An 11,255-nucleotide genomic window follows, 5' to 3' on the forward strand; every position below is an offset into this window, starting at 1 on the left:
TTAAAAGGTAATGCCACCGAATAACGGCTGATAAATCACGTTTTGTCGTTTTTGTGTAATTATCTTCGCATTCCTGTTCATCGGGACTAAGAAAATTGGAAGTACTAGTTGACACTTCCTCTAATTTAAAGAATCGCTCTAAATAATTTGGTCAAGCGGAGCACCAGTGAACGCGCATAAACCACAGGCTTAGATGGACGACCCGGATGTCCAGAGGCGCCGACCCATTAACAAAAAGCGAGCGTCGTTTGCACAGCATCAGGTGCTCCTGGTGGACCTCGCACGCGACCGGACATTAAACATGGTACCAAACAACTCTGCTCCTAGCAACATAATCGATTTCTCCTGGAATGTGATAAGTATCGTCCGCAAGAGGCACACCAATCTAGATAAGATAATTTAGACACGTCTATCGGTGCTGACGGCAAACATGCAGTGACATGGTCCACAACTAGTGGTTGAATATTGTAAGCAACAGTGCTATCATAGCGAGACGAATTGTCAACGGAGGCCTTCTTTGTTTGATTAGACGCGCCGCCAAAACCATTTACAACTATAGGTGACTCTTCTGACGAATAAGTCAGCGAAAGCCTTTTACAACATGATGCTGTGATAAAATGATTTTGAGAACCATTGTCGACTAAACAGCGCAAAAAGTGTGACTTACCACAAGCATCGACTACTAGCACACGCGCCGTAGCGAGCAGCACGGTAGAGGGCGAAGGCGCGACGACGTTTGCCTGTAAATAATTATGTGACACTTGTGCAGCGCCGTGTGCGGCCGTTAGCAATGGAGCGGAAACATCGATGGAGGCACCGAGGGGGTGTGCGGGGGGCGACGCGAGCGGTTGCGTGCCCACCGCACCACAGCTACAGACGTGGACGCTACCGTCACAAGGAGCCCCTTCGTCCTGAGCGCTGGAACTACTGGAACCGTCAGGTACTGTCATTTGCGTTGCGGGCATCGCAGTAGTCGGACTATCAAAAAAATGCAACAAAGAATGATGAGTACTTGAATTGCAATTTTCACAAACTTGGCTAGAGCGACAATTGACACTTTTATGATGTCGACTAAGACATTTGACGCAAGTGCCGTTTTTTTTAATAAAACTGTAGCGCTCGCGCGGTTTTAGATTTTTAACGCTGTGCACTGATAGAAATGCTCGTGCATAGAATCGCACAAGTTGCACGAAGTTAAGGCCTCTGTAGACGAAACAAAGGCCTGGGTTCGTTTCGCGGTTACAGACTTAGGGTTCATCGATTTCTGAGGGCGCGCAGTCGAGTTGGAACATCCAACGTCAGGGTCTCCCCTGCGTTCGAGTATTTTAGCTTGTTCTTTAATAAATTTAACGAAGCTATCGTAAGTCGGTAATTTTTCCGAACGCACTGAATTTTCGAACATGCGAGCAGTATCTGGGTCGATTTTCCTTAGAGCCAAGAATAAGAATATAAATTCTTTTTTATCAGATATTTTTAATTTATCGAAAGCCGCAGTGGTTGTTACGAAACAATCGATAAAATCATTTAATCCCTTTGCAGAAGGCACGCTCAGTTCTTTGTAATTAAACAGATCATTCAGATATGACGATCCTAACAACCGGACATCCTCATATTTTTCCACGAGCGTTGAATAAATTAACTGATAATTCTCTCCGCATGGAATTATTCCTGCAATTGACGACAAAGCTTTACCCGAAAGCTGGCCGCATAGATAGAAAACTTTTTCGGAGTTTGAAAGCGAACTATTATGATGTACGGTACTGTTGAAACAATCGATAAAGGAAGCGAATTTCCTCTGTTCTCCGTCAAAAGTTTGTAGCATGATAGGCGGGAGCTTCAAATGAGGTTTTGAAGCAGTAGGTTGGTCAATATTGACATTTGGCTTGATATCAGTAAATGTGTTTATTACATGTCGAATATGTGAATACATATCTTCAAAAGAGTCCCAAGCTTGGAATGAAGGTTCATAGTCAGCGTCGGCTTTCATACGCGCAATGTTTAGTTGTTCTATAATTAGATTGTACTCCGAACGCAATGTATCTACGGACGATGCGCGGGACATAAATTTTTGTTGTGATTCGAATGAGTCCAAATTTTTCGAAGCATCATATATAAATTGTAATCTACCGAAGTAAGCCTTCATTCGTGCTTCTAAAAGCCTAATATTAGGGCCAACCTCACTTTCATCTTTATCTTTACCCATTTTTATTCTTGGCACACCAATAGGTAATCACTTCAGCCTACAAGCACAATAAAAAATAAATAACGAAAAGTGACGTCTATTACCTACTTACCTAAAACCTACTCACGCTACTAACCGTATAAAGTGACACTAAACTATACAGACTTACCTACCTATTCACCGCATTAGTTCGAGTTAATAAAACAATAATTTTAACGCAATGATAATTCGACAGGTTGAGTATTTATTTTACTTTGTGTACCTTATATTATTACTTAACAATAAAAACTTATATTTTTTATGTTAATTAATATTTTGAAGTACTTAATGCTCAAGACAATCCTATCAATCAAGCGAGCGCCGTAAATGTACCTTGTTGCAGATATCTACCTAGTTATATAAACAACAACCAAATATCGCGAGCTCACTTTTCGAATCCGTACGTACCTACGTACGCATTTATTGCCACTAGACAAGATTTACACTGATATTTAAACACTATTGATAATATTAGCTATATAAATAACTTCGTAATACGAGGTCCATGAAATATCCACACCACGTAATAATAACAATAACTTGTAGTATTACTGTAAAAGCGCGGCAAGCAGATAGGTAAGTGTACCTATTATTATTACTCGCGCAAGTCGCGCATCGAACACGTACTTCGCGAAATATCTACTGACGGTTTTGATGAGTAACGAGGCTTAAAAGCGTAAATTGAATATGTGAAAGTATTATGGTGAATAAGTATTTGATTTATATAGGGTTTTACCTACGTGCTGGAATTATATTATACTTATGACCAGACACGGAGTTCGAATAAAATAAGTACCTAAATACCTACTTTTACTAAGCGGAAAGCGCGTATACAAATGCGCGTATAGGTATCTACATATTAATACAAAGTAGGTGTGTTTACTAGGTAGAACACAGGGACAGGAAACTGGACAATATCCTGGGTGACGAAGGACCATTAATGAATGAGCCAGAGGCTCGTAAAAATACTGCCTATCTTGGTCTCATAGAAATTAATTCGAATTTTTAAGATAAAAATCAAGAAAATTGAGATAGAAGGCGGGGGCGTGTAACTCTTTGCCGTTTTATGGACGAGACGTACCATTAAAGATCCAGGGGACTTACAGTGAATGTGGTGCAATAATCTCGAAGATTTTCTTCCATCCGACGCTGTTTCAGAAGGACGCCATCAGCAACCGACGAAAACAAAACACGGTGCTGCAAGCTTGCAGCAGCCGCAAAGCACTCAAAAAGCACTTTAAAACTTCTTCTTGCTGTCCAAATGTTTAGTTTATAATTTATAAATCGCACAAAACACAAAATAAACCCCGGGGTGACAAATTAACACATATATATAGCGTTTCTACGATCACTTCCGAATTATAGTACGTGTCTCGTAGGAGTTCCGAGCGAAAACTGATGTTTTTAAAAATGGCTTCCTGACCTTGGGTCACGCGGCGCTGCGACGCGTTTAGTTCACTTTTTCGCCCCTAGATGGCGCGGTCTCGTCAAATGAATACTGCGTTTGGTTGTGCAGTATTTTGATTGGCGTAAACAGTGATCGTAATAAATGTTAAGGAGAATCGCAGTGAAGTGCCGTAAGCGTCACGATTATTTGCATCAAGAAAATTGCAGACATTTTTTTCATTTGTATTGGCAGTACAGCTCCAGTACTGGGCGTCCCTTAATCTAAAAAGCCTGTGTTAGTGACGCTCCAACGTGCTCTCCACAAGCGCTTTGTAAAGTATGCAGCCTACTCAGTTTTTAACTGCTTCAGTCAAATAAAATATCTTAGACTACTTTCTGGATATGACTTTTCCAGTTGAGTTTGTCGTGCAACAACAATCCGAGGTATTTTTCTTGACAAGATCGGTGTATGCTTTTATTAGGTATTAATCACTAAGGTGAGATGCTGTCCTATTTTTTGTTTTTAGCTGCAAATATCATATAAGATGTTTTATTTGTATTTATCGTTAAGAAATTGCTTTGACACCAAGTGTTAAATTTTCAGATCTAAAAGACTACGCCCAAAATAAAATAAACCGATATTACTAACGTTGTTTACATAGATTAAAAACAGCAATGGTCCTAAAATGGATCCCTGCGGTATTTCACAATTAATTCCTATCGGATCGCTCTTATAATCACCTATTTTTTCATGAAACGCCGTCATATCGGTTCTGGCACTTCACCGGCCGCTGCGGCGGTACGCTTGCTTCGCTCGCTCGCCTGGTGCGTTGTGGTCACAATGAATAATAACCACTCCTCGCTTTGCTCGTCGTACTTAAATTTGTTCTTTTTTTTCGGTAATTACGGTGTGCTCGGTATAGAGCTATAGGAATATCGACGAATGCGTTGCTCTAATCGATCTGCCGTATTGTTTCTCAGGCACATCGTGATATGCCTGACCATCTTTTAGGCATATCATGAAATGGCGCCATTTCATGATATGCCGAGGAATTTCGGGATCTGGCGGATTTTGCGATCGGCTGTCGACATATACATGCAGGAAATGAGATAACCATAAATTGTTCGGGCTACCCGTGAACAATATCGGGAGCTCATTAAGGATTACCTTAAACAAACATACTCGTATCTAAAGAAAGTTGCTGCATCCATTACACCCATACACAAAACCTATTGATATTCCTCAAACTTCCAACTAGTAACAGCTTTCCAACTTGAAGAAACGGCACTTATCTGTTTTCTAAACTCGTATTACTCGAGAACGAGACGGGCCCTAAATCACTGAGACCTCGCGTTGTAAAGTGCCTCAGAGACGCTGATAATACGAAGGGCCCCAGCCAGCTGCCGCGGCATCATAAGCCACAGGGAGAGCTTACCTAACACTGCAGAAGCGGTGTCTCACACAAAGTCACCAAAGTCTGCTTTAATCTGTATCTTTCTATTTTCAAAGGCTGCCTGCAAGAGATCGCTCTGTAGAAGTCCAGTGCGAGGAATGTTAGCTAATAAAATAATTGTATTAATCTAGGATGGTGCAATGTAATCTGAATGGAACTCAGTGGATTTAAATCATTCCAGATTTTTACTGGCAAAGTTTCAGAAACAGTAATTTTATTGGTTTACGATTATTTACACTTGATAATGTATGTTAACGAGATGATGCAATGGCAATACACATTATGTATACATTTCAGTTGTTTATCTATTACGGTTCTTCAGATACAGCCCCGATCCCGTGACAGACAGACAGACAGCAAACAGAATTCCGTTTCTGTGCTGAAAAAATCCACTAGAGGGAAGCTATGTGAGTGATGAATTCGGGAAAGTGACGAAGTTGGGATTGTTGTTTTAAATTTACTTTTGCGGAAACTGATCAGTTTATGGAAACTGGTGAGTACGAGTTTTATACTAATTCCATGAGTTGAGTTGTGGGGCAGCCTTGTTCGGGCAAGCCGGGAAAGGTCTGCTGTTGATTGAAAAGCAAGGCACGCTGTCGGCCGTCGCTTGATGGATGGCCGCCCCTACACGTCGCTTTTGCCGTCTCTACCTATAAATAGTACGCGTAACACACAGCCAGATAGATTAGTAGGCCAAGATAACTTTATGTCATTTTTCGCATGCCCTTTCAACTTACCTTTTGCAAAAACGGATCATCAATTTTACATCTGCAAGTGGACAAGGCCGTCAAGAAAAACGCCGTGGTAGTCAAGTGGTTTGACTTATGGTCTCTTAAGCAGAGGATCGTAGGTTCGATCCCGAGCTCGCACCTCATAGTTTTTCAAAATTAACTACATTTGAAAGTTACGAGCTTTATGGTGAATACGTCATGCTGCACAAACCCTATTAGCAATTCAATAGTGTCTGTGACGTTGTCAATTCGTACTGTGTGTAGTAAGTGCAATTAAGGTACAAATCAACGCACGTAAAAAGAGCTCCTGGCGATATACCTGCGCAGTGAGCGAAATACGGACCAAATTGGCGGCGGAGCAGTGGGGACGCGGGAGGGGCGTAGGAGCCAATGAGGAAGGTAGGAACACGCGCGCGGCCGTCACGCTATTGGCTTTTTAGTTGACAGATGCGCAAGCGTGTCCCCTCCACTAGCTACCCAGAGCTCTTTTTACATGCGTTGACTTGTATAAATACAGCCAACCATTTTGAGAGCTCAATCTTCGACCGATCGTCAGAGTGCCAACATCCGCTGATACCTCGGACACTTGTCCTGAGTATCTATTACTAGGCATAAGTAGACGTCTACAAATATTCCACGCAAGCGCGGCTATTTTGCATGACTTGACCACAATTTACTTCACAGAGAGAGTAAAGCAAGTTTGTTCATTTTATTTTAATGTAAGGACGTGAGATTTCTATTTCCCCCATAAAAGAGTCTAAGATTCCAAGCAAAACAGCCACGTTCCAAGTTAAGCACAAACTCTAAATCTTATTACAAAAATTGCGAGACCTTCAATAACGCTCCAAATTATAATACCTTACTTAACAAAACCTGCTTCTAAAACAAAATCCACAATCCAGTATCAGCCGGCATGCAGCGCTAAGCTTCCTGAATTCACAAACAACCGTTTGAAAACAAAACAAAAGCTTAAATCCGGTCCGAAGCAAGCCGGTTTAAATGTCCCGGTCAGAACTGCTGTAATCGGTGTTTACCAGAAGTTTCCGTCTTACGCAGGGAACTTTCAAATTGGCCGAACCACAATAAAGACTATTTGAATATTAGCTCGCCGCAACAAAGTACCCAACAACTTCAATACAGTTCCTCGGTTTAATGAAATTGTTATTTTCATAGTTTGAAGACTGTTTTTTATATAAGACTTTAAGCTGTGTATCCACTGGAGATGCACGAGGAAGCGAAAAAATAACGCACGATTACTCGTGATCTTACGATTAAATAGGTATTTCATTTAGGAAAATAGGGTTCCGTTAGAGTGCATACCATGGCTATAGGTTAACTTAATTAGTTAGTTTTGTTTTTAAACCTCTTGTACAAAATGGGCCAGGTACGGCCATTGCTCCATCCCATCCCATTGGCTGTTTACTATCATAAACTATTACTATAGAGCGCCATTGCATCCTGTCTTCGGCTAGACGCATCCAGCTTCCACCTGCAGCCATTCGCTGATCGTCACTCCACCTGGCCCGAGGGCGTCCTACGTATACACTATATAATACACTTTATGCTCCGTATTATTTTGCTATGTTCTAAATTGATTCTAGAACTTATAATATATACAACTTATAAAATATCGTTTCCGACAAGTATCACTCTTTCACATCCTGTATTAAAAGCTGAACGCAGGCATTTCCGAACAAAAAAAAACTTTAGAACAAACTAATAAAAGCAAAACGCACAAAAAGATGGCGAACAATCTTCGAACAATGGCCACGCGTAATGGCGGCGGAAGTTCCCGTCGATACCGGATGTTTCCTTTAGTCTCAAAACTCGAGAACAATCGCCCGAAACTGATCTGTATCTCCGTACACCTTAGTATCCTTCTTGCTTGGAATAACTAGCAATTTATTCAGGCCGCGATTTTTGTCGGTTTTGTTCTGGCGATTTGCTTCCGGACACATGGCTCCAGATTGGCTTGAATTAATTAGTTTAGCTTAGCGTTGTTAGAAATGGTATTGCATGAGTTTTCTTTTCAGCTGATTCGCCAATGAGTCATCGTTTCACCGTTCATTAACAGTTTAGTGCAGTACCATAAAAGATACCAGTTCGTAGCTATTACCTTTTGCAGCTGCAGGTAACGTTACCGTGATACTACTTACTGGTTTCTATGTGTTTCTTTGAAATAACTTTCGTAGATAGCGACACTATTAACCTTTTGAACATGATTATTTCACTACGAGTAATAAAACCAGTTATTGTCGTTACCGTATTTATAGTGTCATCAGAACTACTACGCAGAATTGCTAAGTATCGTGTCAATACGACACTAAGAAATGGATGTAGATCAAGTTCAAAGATTCTGTTGTATACATAGTTACAAGTAAAGCTTATGTAAGCAAGTTCTTTTTTCAGCTTTTTTTTAAACAACGTTATTATAATAATGTCCGTATCGAATCATTTAATTAAATTACCATCTTTCCCGATCTCGGCCAAACCGCAGCCTTTGGCGGCCTTATCTAACTAAACAAAGCCCGGTGTAAACTGACGTAATGCGCGCCGTCACCGTACCGTACCGTACGGCATAGGCACGGGTAGTGTGCGACCAGAACTTGAAACCGAAACCGATACTTAGGACGGCCACAGACCCGGCGAACAAATGAACAGTGTGTGACATTAAAAGGGTTTGCGCGTATGGAATCAAGAAAAATGGTATCTTTTCTATTTAACGTAGAACATCGACGTAGCATGACAGATTTTTCCCGAATCCCAAGCGATACCACGAAACCAGTTTTGGTTTTGATTCTAGTTTCGCAATATTTTATACCGAAACTAGAGTTCCACTTTAACGTCGATACTCGCTGAAACCTTTTTTATCGCAAAATCGCTCATTACATCTAAATTCACTAATATAATAAAAAAAATATTAATAAATAAATTAAAAAAACGACATATTTACTAAGGCATAACTTACAAACAAATAAAATGTATAGTACACTAATTAGCAGATAGGAACTAGATGTAAGCTATAAAATAAAGCTATTCTTTTTTATTAAATTATTTAATTAATTTTATTTTATTATTTATTTATTTTATTGTTTTTTTGACATTTTAATTATTTTATTGTTCGTTTGATTGATTGTTTCTATTACATAAATTTTACTTAGATTTAAGTATATTCTTGTTTTGGTTTTAATTATTATTATGAATTGAATCCTAATTAGACATTTTAAATTTAATTTTTATTTTTTATTCTCGCTGTCAATTTATTGTAATAAGATTTTTTTTTGTATACATTTGACGATCCTTTTGTGAATTTCTTGTAATTAACTGACATGTGTTTATAATGTATTTTTTTTAAAAGGTAATAAATAAATCTAATCTAATCTAATCTAATCTAATCTACACTGTCTGAAACCGAAACCGCAAGCTCGGCTCGGCCACGAGCACGAGCTCTGGGGGCGATCTGATAGCGAACCAATATCCTGCCGCGGATCAGGCGACGACTAAATAACCTTATGCTCGTACTTGCGTGTTTTAGGGGCTGTTCGGTAAAGAGCGCCGAATTTGAGGCTTTTGCAATAGACAGAGGTGTATTTACATAGAATTGGTTTTGTTAGATTAGTTTATTGTTTTTGTTTGCCGGCTGTCTTACTCGCCACGCCGAAACACAACAGTGCAAGCACTGCTGCTTCACGGCAGGATTAGCGAGCAAGATATATACTTTATATTATAAAGTATGTAATTTTCCTGAAACTACTTTTTGGTCTAAGATAGTCTGTAAGATGAAACTTTAAGCTTTCCTTTAGTGGGAAAATTACATACCTAATATATATTTTTTTACTTTATTGGAGAACCAACAGAGATAGAATCATACAAAAACATATTATGCTACAGGTACTCTGAAAAAAAAACTACCTCCTTACGATTTTCTTACATATTCTTTAATCTCTCGGCAATCATAATAGCTCAGACCTTGGAGATAGCGCGGTATACAACAGTGATCATGTGCTCATTTGGATCCAGGTTCCTAGATACTTAAGCCATGCCATTTAGGTTCTCTAGATACAGCCTCAGCTTTGTTTGAGGACCGCCAGATATTTTATTGCTGTATAATTGATGTCTAATGTTTTAAGCGAATAAACGATTTTTATTATATTTTTTATTATGTGCTTCTTATTCTAGGTTACTTGTTATTCTATCAGAATTTCCATCACCTCACAGCTTCATGCTCCCCCTAACATGTCTGTAACAAGGTTGACAAACAGGTTTTTTTCATACTCCCAAAATGGCGTTGCTGAACCCCCGACGTAATTTAGTTCTCGCGGGAATATTGATGAGTCTATCTGCACCGCTCATCCCGACCGATATTAGACGGCGTTCCATCGCCGTTCCCTTGACGAAGTATGATGCGGTGCGATCGCGCTTTGGAATATGCTCGGTGACAGCGCTTTATGAGGCTCTTAGGGAGGACCTTGTTGTATATAGTATGATAAGTAACCAATGTCACAATGTTTTTTTTATCTAAAATAGGTATTTGTGTCACAAGGGAGAAAAACGATTTATTACGGCGAAGGCGGTATTATTGAATCCAGAATGTAGCCAAAGATTTTAAGTGGATCCTGAGCGTAATGAGGGAATTACAGGTTGTAGAACCTTGTGCAAGGTCCGCCCGGATTGCTACCACCATCTTGCTCGCTAATCCTGCTGGGAAGCAGCAGTACTTGCACTGTTGTGTTTTGGTGTGGAGAGTAAGTAAGACAGCCGGTGAAATTACTGGCACTTGAGGTATCCCATCTTTGGCCTCTAGGTCAACGCATCTGCAATCCCCCTGGCGTTGCAGGTGTCTATGGGCGGTGGTAATCTCTTACCATCAGGAGACTTACTTGATCGTTTGGCATCCAGTAGAAAAAAAAACTGGCTTTACACCGCGCATTAAGAAACTTGAAAGAGCAACCAGCATATAAAATGGCGTGGTTTTACAATTGTCAACTCCAAACAATTGCAATTGCTATAAAACACTCAGAAAAGTCTTGATCAGAAATATTGCACTTTGCTCCCTCTCGTAAGGGAGGAAAAGTTACTTTTCTGAAGGAGTGGTGCGTGAAAAGACGTTTTTTTTTACTTGACAGGTGGACATGGTAATATAGTTTACTAAGGGACCCCATTCCCTGATTTCTTTTATCTTTAAGTATGGTAATTTGAAAAAATGACTTTATGCCAAGTTCTTGCGGCGCATTCTTCTTGGCAATTGATGGTCTTTCCGAAAGCGCTGGTAGTTTAAAAAAATGACGTGTAAAAGTGCCCATTGCGGCCTATTTACTGAATAAATGATTTGAATTTTGAAAAAAGTTTTTTTTCAGGTGGCATGGAATGACTCTTGATTACGATCAGCTGGAAGAACAGGTTGTGACAAAACTAGATGAAGATAGCTCTGGACTGCTTTTTATTGAAAGTGCATTGCATTTG

This window comes from Choristoneura fumiferana, chromosome 7 (assembly GCF_025370935.1).
Source record: "Choristoneura fumiferana chromosome 7, NRCan_CFum_1, whole genome shotgun sequence".
NCBI classification, from domain to species: domain Eukaryota; kingdom Metazoa; phylum Arthropoda; class Insecta; order Lepidoptera; family Tortricidae; genus Choristoneura; species Choristoneura fumiferana.